Source organism: Tenrec ecaudatus, chromosome 11 (genome assembly GCF_050624435.1).
Source record: "Tenrec ecaudatus isolate mTenEca1 chromosome 11, mTenEca1.hap1, whole genome shotgun sequence".
NCBI classification, from domain to species: domain Eukaryota; kingdom Metazoa; phylum Chordata; class Mammalia; order Afrosoricida; family Tenrecidae; genus Tenrec; species Tenrec ecaudatus.
In genome coordinates, this window is record NC_134540.1 from 22,326,892 (window position 1) to 22,343,932 (window position 17,041).

Here is a 17,041-nt window from a genome sequence, read left to right on the forward strand (position 1 = left end):
CAACAGTAACTAGTCTATCAGCTCTCTGATCTTGATCTGACTTTTTGGCATTTTGAGATTTTTAACCCCAAACCAAACCCCTCAGTACAATTGGAAAAGGATAGATGGTGCACTTCTCACGGTTCAAATGGAAGTCCTCCAGTTCAGTTACCGGTGCCACGACACACAGCCTTTCAATTTGGCAACTTCTAGAACCGAGAAGGAAGGGACTGCTCAAGAGAGGGCGTGAAGAGGGCGATAGTGTGCCACGGATTCACTACGTTCTGCTCCACGAAAAGGGAGGATAATTGGGGAAGAGGGCCCAGCAGCTTGTGAAGAAATCAAGAATGCCTTCTGCTCCAATGATTAAAACTTGATTAAGATCAGAAGCTCTTTTAGATAGATGGATTGAACTTTATTTCCATGATCTAGTTTAAGTATCAGATAACAGTTTTATCTTAACTTGAACTTGGTATTGTGATTAGGGTACAAGTTTACCAGAACATGGTCTTCATTCCACAATTTGTATGCATTCACTTTGTGAAAATGATTGCGATCCCCACAATAGGACAACATGCTGTTCCCACTTTTTCCCGGTTTACCATCCCCATGCCTCCATCTCTCCTATCCTCTCCTGTCTTCTGAACTTGATTCTTAGGCAAATGCTATCCTTTTGAACTCAAATTATTGATTGTTCTCTGGAGTGCGTATGTCCTAGTTGTTAATGTTCACCTTATAGACCTATCATTTGGCTAAAAGTTATCCAAAAAGTTAATCAGTTCTGGTCAGAGGAATGGCTAAAGGCCATAGTCTGGGCAGGTCTACTACCTGTCATACCAGGAAGCCTGGACTTTTTTGGCATTTTGAGTTTTGTTCCACATTTGTCTCCCTCTCAATACAAAACATCCTATTATATCCCTTTTAGAGTAGTCAGCCATGATGGCAGGGCACCATCTACTTCTTCTGGTCTCAGGGTCACAAGGCCATTGATCACATGGTCCATGAGTTCTTTGGACTATTTACTTCCAGCATCATTGCTGAATAGAATCATGTGAAAAAAATGTTGAGAAACTTGCTAGACCCCAAACGCTATACTCATCGCCATCAAGTCAATTATGATGCATGACGACCTAACAGAACAGGGTAGAACGGCTACTGTGGATTTCTGAGGTTGTAACTCTTTACAGGAGTAGCTGGTGGCATGGCTGGTGGTTTCAAATCGGTGACCTACCAGATCACAGGCCAACACGTTTCCACTATGCTACCAGGATTCCCCACTAGACCCAAAGAAACAGCTCATTTGAAAGCAAACATGTCTATTGTGCATGGCCCATGCCAGAGTTAAGGTATGTTGATTATTTAGTGCTGTTGTTGTGTGTGCTTTGTTGATTCCTGTTCATCGTGATCCTATTTGACAGAGTAGAACTGCCCCCACGCCATTTCCCAGACTGCAGTCTTTACATGTTTTTAGTCCACCCACTTCTCTGAAGGAGGAAGATGAAGATTTCTGCTTTCCAGAAGATTTTCAACCTTGGAAACCCTTGGGGAGCCATTCTCCTCTGACCTATAGGGTTATTCTGAGTTGCAATCAACTAAGTGGCATGAATTTTGATTGTTTAGAGTCTTTAAGAGAGCAGATAAACAGATTTTTGGGGGGGGAGGAGGGAGGCTGAGGGGCCTTGGATGGGTGGAAAACACCAAGCTGTCACTTAGGAACCCAGTGATTAACCTCCGCATCACCAAGGCTCCTTAACGCTAACTTCCCCTTATTCGTTCTAGAAAAACCCAACCAAATTCATGGCCATGGAATCATACTGATGCCTAGCGACTCCACAGCACAGAGTAGCACTGCCCCCTGGGGTTTCCAAGACTGTAAATCTCTACAGGAGTAGCAAGCCTCATCTTTCTTCCACAGAGCAGCTTCTGGTTTTGAACTGCAAACCTTGACGTTATCAGTATACCACTAAGCACTGCATTCAACCTATGCTCCCTGTCTACAATGGGGAAACTCAACCATCCAAACATTCATCCTCTAATAGAAGATATGATATCCTATCCTTTTCTAATATTTCTACAGGCAGACAGAAGTCATAGAAGGCCTATTTTTAGTAAAATACTCATAATTCAATATTCACGAAATTCCTACGCTTAAGAGGCGGATAACAAAGAAATGCTATGGCATTTTAGAGTTGAGACTTGATCTAAAAGAAAACACAAAAGTCGGACTTGTTGTAGGGGAAAAATACACATACACACCACCGCACATATTTGGCAATTAAGATAAGTACAAATATTTGAGATTTTCAAATATCAGCTCTTTGAAGAAATAAAATGCCTCAGAATGTGCACCCTGTTGCATACTCTGGCAAATAAACATAAAGGCAAGTATTTGAGCATGAGCGCTGGAGCCGATGCTGAATGGAAAGCGTAAGCATTCTAGGATTACAGTTAGAATTCTACTTTTACAACACGGAACCTCGCAACCTTGTGAGCACTACGTGCCTTTCTTGGGAGGGATATAGAGGCATGGCAGGACACGGAATGACCTTTAATTATTCCATTTCCTTCTAAGGATAGTAGCCTGTACTCTAGGGTCAACAGCAGGTCCAAGACTAAGGAGGAGAGATGTAAAGAGACTAGCCTTGGGAGAAGAGATGAATTCAAACAAAAGACACAAGTCCCTCGTCAGTTTTCTTCGGACAGTTCCCTGGCTCTTAGGGATCAAGAGCTGCCACCATGAACATGCCACAAGCAAAGGCTTTCACAAACACACACATTTCCTCGCAGTGTGGGAGACCGGATGTCCTCATTCAGAGTGTTGGATCTAGGGCCAGGTTAGGCCAACTTTGGGGACCAAAGGGTCAATCTTGTCCCTACAACAATTTAAACATTATTCAAGAGCCATAAGTATCTTTTGACAAATAAAATCACCATTATATAAATAAAATGTTCTGTAACTTTTCCCCCATTTTATTTCAGAGCCATAGATAGCTACCAAAGGAGCCACATATAGCTCCAGAGCTGCAGTTTGCCGACCCCACAGGGGAAACAGAGACTGCAAGTGGAGACCTTATCCAGGAAGAATTACCAGAGGAAATATTCCATTCTTCTTATTATGGGGATAATTTGCCTCTGTTTTGATTTTTAGAATTTACCAATTTCAAAGAGTCTGCCCTTTCACTGTTAATGCTCATGCGCTGCAGGTTAGCCAACTCCTGACTTAGGGGGAGGCTTTCTGTCTCTGTCAGTGCTCGAGGTGGGTCCCCGTCTCCCAGCTTCTGCTTCCTGGGTTCCGGAGGATCTCCATGTGCTTGGGCATCTATCTCACCCACTCGGTTGCTTAATCTCTTTCATATCTCAAAATAAATGGACTTAAGACATGCCCTAAACAAATTCTGCCTCATGTTAGCCTGACAAGGACAACCCATTCCCAAATGGAATTATAACCAAAGGCCGGGGGGTGAGGATCTGCCACACATATTGTGGTGTGACCTACTTCGACCCATAGCAGCATCCAGGCAACGGCTTTCTCTAGCAGCCCCGCTTCTCCGTAAGCAAGCCGAAACACACCTGATGTGGATGGCCACTTTGTATTTTAAAATCTGGTGAGATCTCGACACTTCCTGTGAGAGGCAGGAGACAACAGGAAAGGAGATCGGCCTCTGCAAACATATCCCAGCTCCTGCACGACAGACTCCAGGCCTTGGCAATAGGAGACTGCTGCCACCTTCTACACAGGGAGGAGGGGGATGGAAGTCCAAGAAGAATGCCAGAAACCCAGTGGTCTGCCCAGGGAAGGCTCCCTGCCTGGGGCTGGATTCTCATGTACAAACCAGGATTCTTTTCTTCTGCAGGTCCTGGCAGGGGCGAACTATAGGCTCCACCAGCCAGCCCACACCGTCCAGGTCATGGGACGGTTGTCAGACGGTTCAGCATCCTCTAGTTGCACATTCCCAGCTTCACACAGTGGCATCTACATTAGAAAGTCCCTTCCCCAACAAAACAGAAAAGTATCCTTGAAAATAGGAAGTCAGGCCAGATCGATGATGTTTCTGAAGCCATGGACCCTGGCCTCATTGGGAAAGGATCACCCAGTGTGGTAACACAAGTTGTCAGTTCTGCCCCATTGCCCACGCACTTCCTCCTGTACCAGATCATAAAGGAACACTAAACATGTTTATTATCAATTTTCATCATAGAATAAAAATTGATAAATACAGCTCCCATCCCTTGAATGCAGACTTTTAGGTTATATAAATATTAACGACGAATGTAGCCTTTTAGGTTATATAAATATTCGCTTGTAAATTTTTTCTATATCAAATTGCAGGATTAGTTATAACATTATTAGTAACTGATTTTTCTCTCTTTCTTTCAATTGCAACCGCATTCTAAAAATGAAAATATCACATAGGTTCACAAATACCAATCACCACAATGTTTAGCTAAAACGTCAGAAAAAATGGACAGAATCAGCAACTGTATAAACATTAGCAGCAACGACACCAACAGCATATGCTTATAGCCTGGGCAGATGGCGGATGAAACCAAAGTGTTATTGCAATTGGGTAATAATGACAACCTTTCCCAGAACCCACTTATCACTCACCCCTGCCTTCAAGTTGAATCGGACTCATGGTGGCCCTTGATAGAGTTTCTGAGGTTGTACAGTTTTAAGGGATCCAATGGCTGCATCGTTCTCCTGCTGAGTGAATGGTGGGTTTGAACTACCAACCTCGTCGTTATCAGTCCAACACTTAGTGGGCACCAACCCCAGCAGAAGGCTCAAAGAAGTAAGTTAGCCTAGAATTTTAACCCTGTATGTATATTGATAGATGTAAACTGGGATTAAGAAAAAAATGTTTGCATTGTTATAACTAACTACAGGGATCACTTCATAATTTCTACTGAAGCGCCATACACAAATTTTAAAGCGAGTCATTTTGATATCATTCCTTTGGACAGTGTCAGCCATCTCAATGTACACTTCACACACACACACACACACACACACACACACACACACACACACACACACACACCAGTGATGTCAGGGCACACACGGATGGTAAAGCAAGGCGAGTTTGATCTTTCTAGAGAGGCTGGACCAAAGCAATGTTTGCAAGTTCAACGGAAGGTCAATAGGGTTTGTTAGATATGAGAAACATGGAAATAAATGTTCTTTCTCTTTTCCAAGTGATCGGAGACAAACATTCACCCGGAGAAAGCACTTCCTTATGTTTCTCAAGATGAAAAGAAGGTTTCTATTTATGTAGCATCCAAATGTCCTGGTGAGAAGTAAAGCTTATTTGTCAAACACACTCAACGGACCCGCCCATATTGACTCATGCACTGCAGCACAGGCACGGGCCAATCCAGGAAAATCACATACTGTGTTGGTGTTCTTTCCCAGCTAGTTACTTAGCCTGACTTTTGTCACACTGTCTTGTGCTGTGTGTGTGTGTTTTAACTCCACTGTGTTGTTTTTTAAAGCTTTTTGGTTTATTGCTAACGTGTCCCCTCACAAGCTCAGCTGTACAATACAGTATGTGTGTTGGCTTGTAATTTGGGAGCTGAATTTATGAGCCAGCTATAGTTCAAATGATATTCTATTTTTTGCTTGTTTTATTTTTGCCTGGGCTGGATATGTTTTAGGAGGTTCTTTCCTATAGTACTGGCATTCATATCTGGCATAACCCAAATTCTGTACTCTTATTTAGTATTCTGTCCAAAGTTTCAAAGCTAAGTATTTTCATTTTGTGTGTGTGATGCTAGAGAATTTGTTGTGACTCCACCCACCCCCCTCCTTAAATATCTGGAAACATTTCCTTCCACATCAGAAACTCAAGTTTGCAAGTAATCCGTGGGGAGTCTTTAAATGTGTGTTTGGCGGGCAGCAAAGAGAGACAGCCAACAGCAGATCTCCTTCGCATTGAGCCCCTCTGTGTCGTCAGGGCAGGGATGAGGCAGTGTGAGCGAGACAGAGGGCCAAAGCCCCTTACCTGCACCTATTTCCTCTCTCTGGGGTGGCAGACTCTCTGCTCTCCTTAGCAAACACATGGCTCTTTCAGGATTTCACTTTCATGGTCAAAGTCAGCCAGTCTTTGAGAGCTGGGTTATCTTGTTCAGGCTGCTGGAAACAGCCAAGGGACATTTGAAAGCAAGATCAAAATGGGTAAGTGGTTTGGAAAAGCACAGGGCCGCTCAGAGAAATGGGCGCCTACTCAGATCCACACATGGAATGAGATATCTTCATAAACCAACTCCACCCAAAGGAAGCTATAAAAGTCTTAATTTCTCAGGAGACCCTAAACATAGTCTACTTTTCCCTCTCACTAGCTGGATGACTTTGGACAAGTCACCTCTCCAGAACGGATGTCAGGTCAGAGCTAATAGGGACAATAGCTTCTTCAAGTCCAATTCCTTCACTTTCCAGTGAGAGAGATGGATGGTGGGGGGAGTCACATGACCTTACCAAGGTTATACACCGTTAGGGCAGGCCACCTGATTCAATAAAACGTTTTGTTTGTTTCTGCTTTAGGGTATAAAAGAGACCTCAATTTCCATTGTAATTTAAGGAGAACATCACTACGTCTTAAAAAAGGACAAAGACCACACAAATAAGTAGACATATCATCCAGATGTGGGAGGTCATTAGCCCAAGGTCAAAATGGCCTCCAAAGGTTTTTGCTGAGATACAGAGCTTTCCAAAGGACTTGGGAGGACAACAGAAACCGTCAAAAAAACATAATTGGTGGCAGATCAGGACATCACAGTGAGAGGTGGGACCACAGACGCAGGAATGGGACCATGACTGGGACACTCACATTGTTAGATAGAAGGGCTTACAAGATTGGTAGCCGGCGTTTCGACCAAGGCAGTCAGGGTACCACTCATGACTATGCAACTCGCAGTACTGTTCATCAAGAACACACCTAGGCAAGCCTCCCTGGGAGGCCTAGAGGTGGATGGAGGTCATCTACTTCCAAAATGCACTCCACCTGAGGCGCCCAGATTATCTACATTCTTGGTTCCTGGTCAGAAGGAATTCAGTGGAGTCGGAGTCCACGTGGGTGGGGACTCTTCAAATGGATTTGGCTGTGGTTATCACTGTCATCCACAGCCTCTGGGGGATGCTCAGAATTTACACTCCAGTCCTTTTCCCACTGTATAAGCTTGGGTGACAGAACAATGTCACAAAAGGGGCTCTAGCTTAAGCTTCTTGGGGTTTAGGGTTTATTTCTTGGCGTTTTGATGAGCCCTCGTTCTGCCTTGCCTTACAAGGTTGCTAAGAGTTGAATTGAACTCAGTGGCAGGGAGTTTTCAGTGATGCCTGTAGGTGTAGGAGCTGCATGAGAACATGTGTAGAGCAAGTATTTCTAGTTCCTTTGTCTTTCTCCTCCGTCCTGATTTCTCCACATCCTATCACCTTCCCCTAATTCCCCTGGCCGTAGTGTTCCTCTGATGACTCTGAGTTTGAAATACCTTATAAGGGCGGTTACTGTTGGCTGTCATTGAGTGACCCTAAACTCATGTCGACCCAGGCACAACAAAAGGAAAGACTGCCCACCCCTGAGCCAGCCCTACGATTTGTGGCGGATGACCAGACTGTCATGTTCCATAGAGTTGATTGGCTGGTTTGGGGGAAAATAAATCACCAGGCTTTTCATCTATTTTGCATAGTTTATTTCCTCAAGAAAAGAAAAGTCAAAAGCTCGCTGGCCCCATAGAACAAAGTGGAACTGCCCCTTCAGGTTTCTGAGGCTGTAAATCTTGACTTGAGCAGACAGCCTCATCTTTCTCCCCTGGAGCAGCTGGTGGGTTCAAACGGGAGACCTTGCATAATTCACTGTTGACCTTGAATTGTGGAAAGCAGCCATTTGCAACCTGTGGGTCTTGACCCTTTCACAGGGGTCATCCGATCCACAACAGCAGCAGAATTACAATTATGAAGCAGCAACAAAAATAATTTTATGGTTGGGGGGTGGATTCACCACAGCATGAGGAGCTGTATTAAAGAGTTGTGGCATTAGGAAGGTTGAGAGCCACTGGTCTAAATAAAAGACAGACAGCAAAAAAATCTAATTAGTAGATAAAAGATATGCTCTATCAGAGAGGAAGTATCCAAGCCCTCCCCCACCACCATCACCACAACCTGAAAAAAAATTTAGAGAGGTAGAATACGGGGTAAATACCCCCAGCATTTGATTTGCTATTTGGAACTGGAAAGCCTTCCACATTTTTAGAAAAGGGCACTGGGAAGAGCAGGGGAGTGCACCCTTCTCCCGCGGCGCTGTGTGAGGAGGTAACACAGCATCCTTGTGCTGAGGTGAAAAAGGTGACTGGCACCTAAGTGGGGTTTCTTCGCATCACAGACGGGGCTTCAGTAATGCACATGCATCTGTCACTGCTTGCATAACACAGCTATGAATGTCACCGCCTGATTTTTTGTCTTGCTCTCAAGTGCTTTGAAAGGGAGCTATTTGAGCTTTCCATCCTGCAGGTTTTTGCCTCTCTTTCAAAATCAGCAAAGGTAATATAGAAGCCCTGAAACCACCCCCCAAACACCCACCCCCCTCACTTCTAATGTAAGAGCAGAAGGCGAGGGAAGGAGATAGTAGTTACTTGAGTAAATTGAGAACTGCAGGAGAATCTTTCAAGGGCAGTTACTTGGAATGTAATAAAAATATCCTGGGAGAACCAAAAAGGCTGTGGCAAGGGTTGCAAGTGTTCTTTGTTATGGAATATCAATGCCAGATCTTCCATGAGGCCTTCCACGCCAGCCTCCTTCCCCTTCGCGATTTCCTTCTGAGTCAGGAGCTCGCAACGACCTCGCGGAGAGACCCCTAAGTCCCCACCGTACCCTCCCTGCCCAGGAATCTTAGGATGGAAACAGCCTGTTGATGGACTTGCTGTGTCACTGGTTTCTGGAGGCTGCCTACTTAAGACTAGGATGGACAGACTCTATGCGAGAGAACGAAGAGCTCCTCTTTAGCCCCCGCCGCATCCCAGCCCCAAGGCTGCTTACCTTGGGCTTTCCTTCTGCTAGGAGGATCTGAATTTGAAATTTGGCTCTATCCATTTCCTGGCACTATGGCCAGAGGCAAGCTATTTCATTTTTCTAAACTTCAACACCTCATGAAACCATCACTTTGCTAGGGTCCACTGTGATGATGGAAGCACCTAGCCAGAGGGCCAGGCACGTGAACTGCACTTAGTAATAAAGGCTAACCTGCCTATTGGTGCCCCGTTTACCCCAACGACAGCAGTTGAAGCCCATCAGCTGCTCTGAGGAAGAAAGAGGAGGCTCTGCTCCCACAGAGATGTACAGCCTTGACAACCCCAGGGAGCAGTTCTATTCTACCCTATAGGGTTGCTATGAGCCGGAATCAACTCAACAGCATTGGACTTTGGGTTATTCAGCTGTCTGCCAGCCAGCTAAGGAAACATGATTGGACTGGAAATGTCCTTGAAAGCCCTGGGGATTTTCTTGACCTTGCTGTAGTTGAGAAGACACAAGCTGAACCTCTAAATGCTAAAATCTTTCTTGGACCAAAGGACGCGTTTCTATTATAGGGTCACAACCATTGGTGCTTCTCTGTTTTGTTTGCATCCCAGAGCCAGGGTGTTTGAATTTCTAAAAGACTCAATCTTAACATTCCAAGAAGTCCCTACATCTGAAAGTTCTTTCTTCCTGTTATAATGACCCACATGGGGAAAAAATGATTATAGCCACAATAAGGCCAAAGTTTTATAAGAAAAAAAAAGGTAATTTCAAAAATATTGAAACCTAACTTAATACCCTACAAAAGAAAAGGGAAAAAAACCCCAAACAGAAAGTTATTTACCAAAATATGGAAACCATAAACCCAATCTATTTGGAAAATATTTACAACAAAAAATGATGTGATGATGTGGGCCAAGGAAGGTATCCCAAAAGAAAAAGAATACAGGAGCTGTTTACGGAGCACTGGTTTCATTTTACTGACTTAATTTATCTTACAGGTAGGATGGCATGAGTCCATCCTTGTGTGCTACTGTGTTCTTACGCTAGCAATACATCATAGGCAATGGCTGATTTTTCACAACTATCTCATGAGACGAGCTTGAATAAGGAGATTCTGAAAGAAAGAGTACTGGTGATGTGTGGCTGTTATTCTGGATGGAGGAACAGGATGTCTGAGAGATTTGGGTGCAAGGTTTGTGGGACATCATGCCAAGGTTTTGCCCAAAAGTCTTTAGCTCATCAGGTGAAACTTTGCAGAAATCCCAACTTATGACTGGTCACACAAGTGATCTCTAATTTACAAAGGGCAAAGAATTGTTGTTTTGAAATATCAGCAACCCACCTCCCCAAACCAATGGCTAAAGAGAAGGGAATGTTTGCTCCCTAGCATCAAGTGGGGCCTCCAGGCCTGCTCAGGAGATTTGAGCACAGGACTGAAGCTGGGAGGCATGAGAAATGCAAACAGTTCATAAATTGCACCCCGGGAGTGGGGGGGGGGGTGCTGGGTGCTAGATCAGGACTGAGCTGCACCAAGAAAATACTCTCTGGACTTTCCAGATAGGCAGGGCTGTGCCACCCAGGTGCTGTCTCTCAGCCCCCGCCCTGCGCCCCCCCCCCACTCCTAACCACTGTGCCCAGCAGGGCAGGCTGTTCCAACAGGAGTCCAATGGACAGGCTACAGGAATCCCAGGTATGTCTACCTTACCAAGAGATGGCTGGAGGCTTCAGGAGCCTTTGCTGCTACAAGAAGGCTGGATGTTTTCATTAATATTTGACTTTAATAAGTGGACAAAGATATGTTTCTGTCGATGGTTGACTTGATGCAGATTATGTTAGTTATAAGTGGATATCAATTACATGAGACGGAAATGTTCATTAGAAATGCAAAGTCCTTACATTTACACACACACACACATACATCTCTTACACTCTGAGCTGGTCAACAAATATGTCAACTTTCTGTGGTGGTAAAACCAAATGTATTGAGGTTGGAATGGAAGGAGGAGCCATGACATGCTAGTGGATGAAGCAGCCTGGACTTGGGGAATGGTGCAGGAGGGAAAAGAAAATGGGGGGGGGGGTCTCAGGAGCTCCACTGCGAGTGAGCAGGAGTGGCACCCATTTCCTAGAGGGGAACCCTGCATCCCCAAGAGCCACGTGCCTCCTCCTTGCTCGCCATGGCTGCTGTCCCTACTCGCTTTTCATAACTGGACAGGATTTTCCATCCTGGACAAGGAGCTATAGAGGATCCCTGGTGGTTATGCATTGGGCTGACAACAGCAAGATCAGAAGTTCAAAACCACTAGTCATTCTGTAGAAAGATGAGGCTTTTTACTCCCCTAAAAAGTAACAGTTCTCGGAACCCAGAGGGCAGTTCCACTCTGTCTTACAGGGTCATTGGGAGTCCAAATGGACTCTGGGACAGTGGATTTGTTTTGGACAAGGAAATGTCCAGAGATACAGTCTTTCCTGTCCACAGCCAGGAAGGCTAGTGGTCTAGAGGCAGATTTGATGGAGCAAAATATATTGGGGCAAAAAGGAACCTAGGAAAAAACCCAAGGAGGACTAGATTTGAGCACGTGGAGGTGAGGAAACAGAAAGAGCAAACACCCTGGCTGAATTCAATCTGTTCAGACCTAAGAGATGCTTCAAACAACATAATGCCGTGTGCTTCGTGCTCTCTTGATATATAAGCTATCTCCAAAGATATCATAAATATTGATGGGTAGAAATTGAATTGTAAATGTTTAACCCTTCTCAACTTGAGCGAATGCTCCCAGGTAATTAGAGGAGGGAGGGAGGGAATACAAATCTCGCAGGCTGGGTCTGTTCCCAGCATTGGAACTTGGCAGCCTTTTCAGAGTTTCGCTCAAGTTCTCAGGTCAAAGGAATCAAGTAGAAGAGGTATTCGTGTAAACACGCTGTGTTTTTCTGTGAGTAACAAACCTACTTCAGTTATTTATTTTAGATCTACAAAAATGTTCTCCTCTCTCCCAGTAGCTTCGGGGCATGGGACAATATGAAACTGGAGGCTCATTAGAGAAAGGGTCTATGTGCTTCATCCCTGTGCAATAGCTCTCTCCTGAAGCATTAAGGGTGTTTGTAGCAACCGTTTGCATTCGTTCCTGAAGGCCAAAGACTGCGGGGCTTGGGGGTTGGGGGTGTGTGAGGTCTTTGGAAGCATGTATAATGAAAGAATGATCTCACAAGAGTAGGCTTTTTAAAAAAAATAATTCACTATAGATGTGAGCCCTGGTGTTGTAATGGGTCAAGCATTTAGCTTATAATCACAAAATCCCCATTTCAAATCCATCGGCCACTCCACAGGAGAAAGACAAGGCTCGCTGCCCCGTAAAGATGTGTCCTCTTGGAACCCCCATGGGGCAATTCTATTATGTCCTATAGGGCCACTATGAGTCAGAATCAACTCAATGACAGATCTAGGTTTTGCTTTTGTTTTACTAGATCGTAAGGAGTCCTGTTGTGAAATAACTGGTTAAACATTCCACTAATAAACAGATTGGTAATTCCACCCTACCCAGAGGCTCCTCAGAAGACACGCCTGATGCTCTGTTTCAGAAATGTCAGAGTTGTTGAAAACTCATGGAGCGGTTCGCCTCTACCAGCAGGAGGTCACCACAGGTCAACAGGGACTAGTTGGACATGGGTTTATAAAGTAGAATGGGGATTATAAAGCAGGGTCTAAATAGGGACCCCTTCACATTTTCCAAATACTCCTTTGGAGGTGACACTCCCTGATTACTTGGGTAACGATGGTGTGTTCCCTGCAAACATGTCCTCTTTCTACAGAGTATATAATTTGATGCATTTATTGATTAATTCCCCTGGGAAATTCAGTCCAATACACCGGGTGTTCCGAGAGCTGTTCAAAGCTCTTTGCTTTGCTACTTTCGAAGGAGGAAGCCCTGTGATGAGTTATCCAAATACACTATGCATAAAGAATTTGGATTAGGAGCCTGACATTGTTTCTCTTTTACAAACTAAGATACATGAGTAAAATAATGCACCACAGTTAAACTTTAGAAGGTTAATAATTTGGCTTTTCCTAGATGTCATCACTGTCATGTTTTTGAAACAGAAAAGAGGGTTTTCAAATATATGCTCCTGTTATAAAATTGGGATTTGTGTAGTTATTTGAAGATACACTGGTCAGTCAACACGTATGCACGAAGCACCCGTGACATGCAAATCATGGGACTGAGGCTATGCTAAATAAGATATTAAAGTATGGAGTCGATGGTATATCCCTTTTGCTAATTAACTTATTTAAAAAAAAACAATAATTATTAAATAATATTATCTTATCCTGGATTGTACAAGGATACTCAGAAATGAATGGAATATTTTGGGTGCAGGAGAACAAGGAAGGAAGTTGTGGTGTACTACTTGTGAAAGCTCAGCCGTCAAAAACTCTGCAGCACACAGGCGCTCTCTCCTGCGACACACACGGGTCAGCAGGACCAGACTGGACTCAACAGCCACTGGAGCATGAATGAGGAGGAAGCCTGAAAATACAGCCTCCCATCTCAGCCTTAATCTGGGCTGAGGAACCCAAGCATTGGAATGAGACAAGAGGTGGTTGAAGGTTCTTTTGTGGCCTTTCATTGTGAAGGCTCCTCAGTAGCCTTCCAGTCCATTTACTGAATAGCACGTTTACCATGTTGATCAAGTTAAGTAGGCTCTAACATTAGTTTGTTTAAAAAATAGATCCTGGATACAAAGGGGGAAATAAGACCCACCACTCAAAGAGAGAATTTAGAAAGCTCCTGGGGTAGCCAGTGTTCAGAAGGGGTTAAACATCCCCCTTGCAGATGTTTTCAGTCTGCCATTTCTTTTGGTTGTCCAGCATGAATTATCCTTTGAAAACACAAGGTTGAAAGTGAAATATAATTTCTTTTCTCATAAATCTCTCTGTTGGCATGTGCACTATCACTTAAAATATTTTTATAGACCTTGTTAAGCATTTTAGACCAAATTGGTATATTTACACGCAGGGCTTGGCTTTCTGTTTTGTTTTTGTCGTGCAAGACTCCTTTGGTAACTGTAAAGGAAAACCCAGTGAGTGGGGTCACTGTTAAGCTCTAACAATGAATGGGACACAGATCTGTTGTCTTGATATGCCTGGAAGACTATGAAGGTGGTCCTAAAAGGTTTAGAATTATGGATATCAGTACAGTCATCCCTAGAAAAAAACCTGATGTCTAGAAATTCAAGCCAACAATAAACAGTGCTTCTAATCCAGAGTCACCTGCTCTGCTTTCTGTTCTGGGCTCTCCTCTAGCTTATAGTGGCCGTTAACTCCATGCCAATAGACCACAGGGCTACCAGCATACAAGAATAGCAAAGTACTGGGGATGGTTTCCAATGCTTTGGGATCTGCCTTACCTCAGTGTCATACCAAGTCAGAGGAAAAACAAAAAAAATTCAATCTCGAGAGAACTTAACTCTTCCCACGACAAAGAACATTGGGATTCCTTTGAACATTGTTTGTTCCTAAGACAGAGCAATAGAATGACAGTACTTCATGGTCATGCTGTGATGGTTGCTTTATTTTGATAGAAGAAATGAGATGCAGCAAGAAGCACTCTGGAACAGACTGGGGTGGGGAAAAGGTGGGGCATTATGGTGCAAGCAGTTGAGCGTGCAACTGCTAACTCAGCTGGAGGCTTAATACTACCCAGAGACACTGGAGGCCTGCCAATCTACTTCCACAAACCAGAGTACAGTCTACTCTAGCACACATTCGCGTAGAGGACAGATCTGCTCTGGCACACATTCGTGCAGAGTTCAGGTCTGCCCTGGCATACCTGCAGTCACCATGACTTGGCACCAACACGACAGCAAACGGTTTTTCTAAATAAACCACACAAAATATTTAGATAAAAGGCTCTTCCAGATGTGCTGCTGATGCATCAATTATGGCTCAGAGTGACATCAGACAGCATAGAATTCTCCCCTCAGGGATCCTCAGGCTGTAGATCTTAGGGGAGCAGACTGCCACAGCCTCTCCTTCAGAGGGTCTGGTGGGTTTGAGTCATTGACCTTGTTGGTTAGCACTCAAGGGCTTTAATCCCTGTACCACAATGGGCACTAGAAAAGGCTCTTACACCATACCAGCACAACCAGCCCCACTGCCCTTGAGTCTAGTCCACCTCGTGGCCACCCTGTAGGACCGAGCAGAATGGCTCTCTGAGGTTTCCAGGTTTGTGCTCTTAAAGGAAGTAGATGGCCAGTCACTTAAAATATCTTTTTTATAACTTACTAGAACAGATTTATCAATGTATTCTTTACTTATTCGTTCAAAGTGAAGTAGGTTCCCTTGCACAGTTGTCTTTTTCCCGTGATCCAAGAAGGTGTTGGGTCACCTTTGGAGTCAGACACTTGGGACTGCTCTTCAAGAAGTTCCAGATGCGAAGGGGCAGCCCGAGGAGCTTACGCTTTGCCCTGAAGGTGCTCCAAGATTGTCCTGAACGAAAAAGAAAGGACAAGAGGCGAGAAGAGGGAGACTGAGGTTTCAAATAAATTTTTCCAAGGCTGGATGGCGTCGCTCTCTGAAAGATGAATGGCGGAGTAACGACGCTGCTGGCTCAAGAAAGCAGGGGAGAAGAGAGGTGAAAGCAAAAGAAATATCAAACACACAGCTAATGATACTTCCTGGAAGTAAGCTCCACGGAGGACAAACCTCATTGGCCAGCATGGCCTGTAGTAAGTAGCGCCTCTGTGGTGCCTGGTATACTGTGGACGAATGCTTGTTGAGCGGCTGATGAAATAAATGAATGTGCAAGTGAGAGAATGGAAGGTGAACTCGGGCAACGCAGTATGCAAAACAGATGTTCCTTTCATGTCAAGTTCAGAATGTGCTCTCTAAAGTGGCTTTTAAGGGGAGCTGACTACAGAAGAGAAGATAATATGCTCCTGAGAGGAGGGTAATGCATGGAGAATCTCTGCCGTGCAAAAGATCTTTCCCTTCCTAGTTCAACAGAATACTCATGCCTATTATCACCATAGCAACCAAGCTCCCATTAAGCACAGGATCTGTCTCCAAGTTTTCCCTCTGCTGCTAGAGCGGATGATGTTTTCTTCAGAAGAGAAACTTCAGAAAGCGTACGAAGTGAAATTGAGTGTCTGATTACCATAATAATGAATATACCTTCCCCATTAACAATATTTGCTTCGATGATTCTTTTCCACTTACTATTTTCTAGACTAGGGTCTCTGTGAGTCGAAGCTGACTCAATGGCATCTAGCCAAAATATTTTCTAGACTTGGAAAATGCCCTGTTGACAATCTCAAGCTCCCCTTTAGCGTCTGACCCCCGCTTCGCACAGGCACAATCGCAGACTGAACAGACCAACCGTCATGAAGAAGCCATGCAAGAAAACAACACTGCCATGGAGTCGATTCCAACTCACAGCGACTCGGTGGGTTTCTGAGACTGTAACATTTTACATGAGTAGAAAGCCTCTTCTTTCTCCAGCAGCCTCCACCAGTGACTGGTGATTTGAACTGCTAACTCACAGTGGGCAGCCCAACGAGTAACCCATGACACCATCCAGGTGCTGTCTCTTGAATGGGGACTCATTCAGGGAAACCAAGCACCACCCCTCTTACTGACACAACTGTGTAAACTGAATCTTAGTTCCTTCCTTGTGTGCACCACTTTCAGTCAACGGACTTGTTACAGGGCTTTGGGGTAAGAAATACCTTGGTTCTTGACTTTGCAAGAGAAAGAATTCACGCTGAAGCCTGGTTTGTGATCCAAGTGCGTTGTTTTGATAAAGGGAAGGCGTTTCAGGTTTTACCGTCTCTGAACATGGGCAACTTTGTGGCACTGCGCACCCACATGTGGTGGACGGAGGCCGGAGGGACCTCTACAAGCCAAGCAGAAGGTGCAGAAGAATCAGAAGACCCGCTAGGTGGTCTCTCGGTCCCAGGATTTGGAGCCTTTGCCTGGGAGGCATGGTCGAAGGTAATGGTTGGCCCCATTGGCTGAAGTAAGCCCACCTGGGCCTAATTTTGGCCACTCATGTGCAA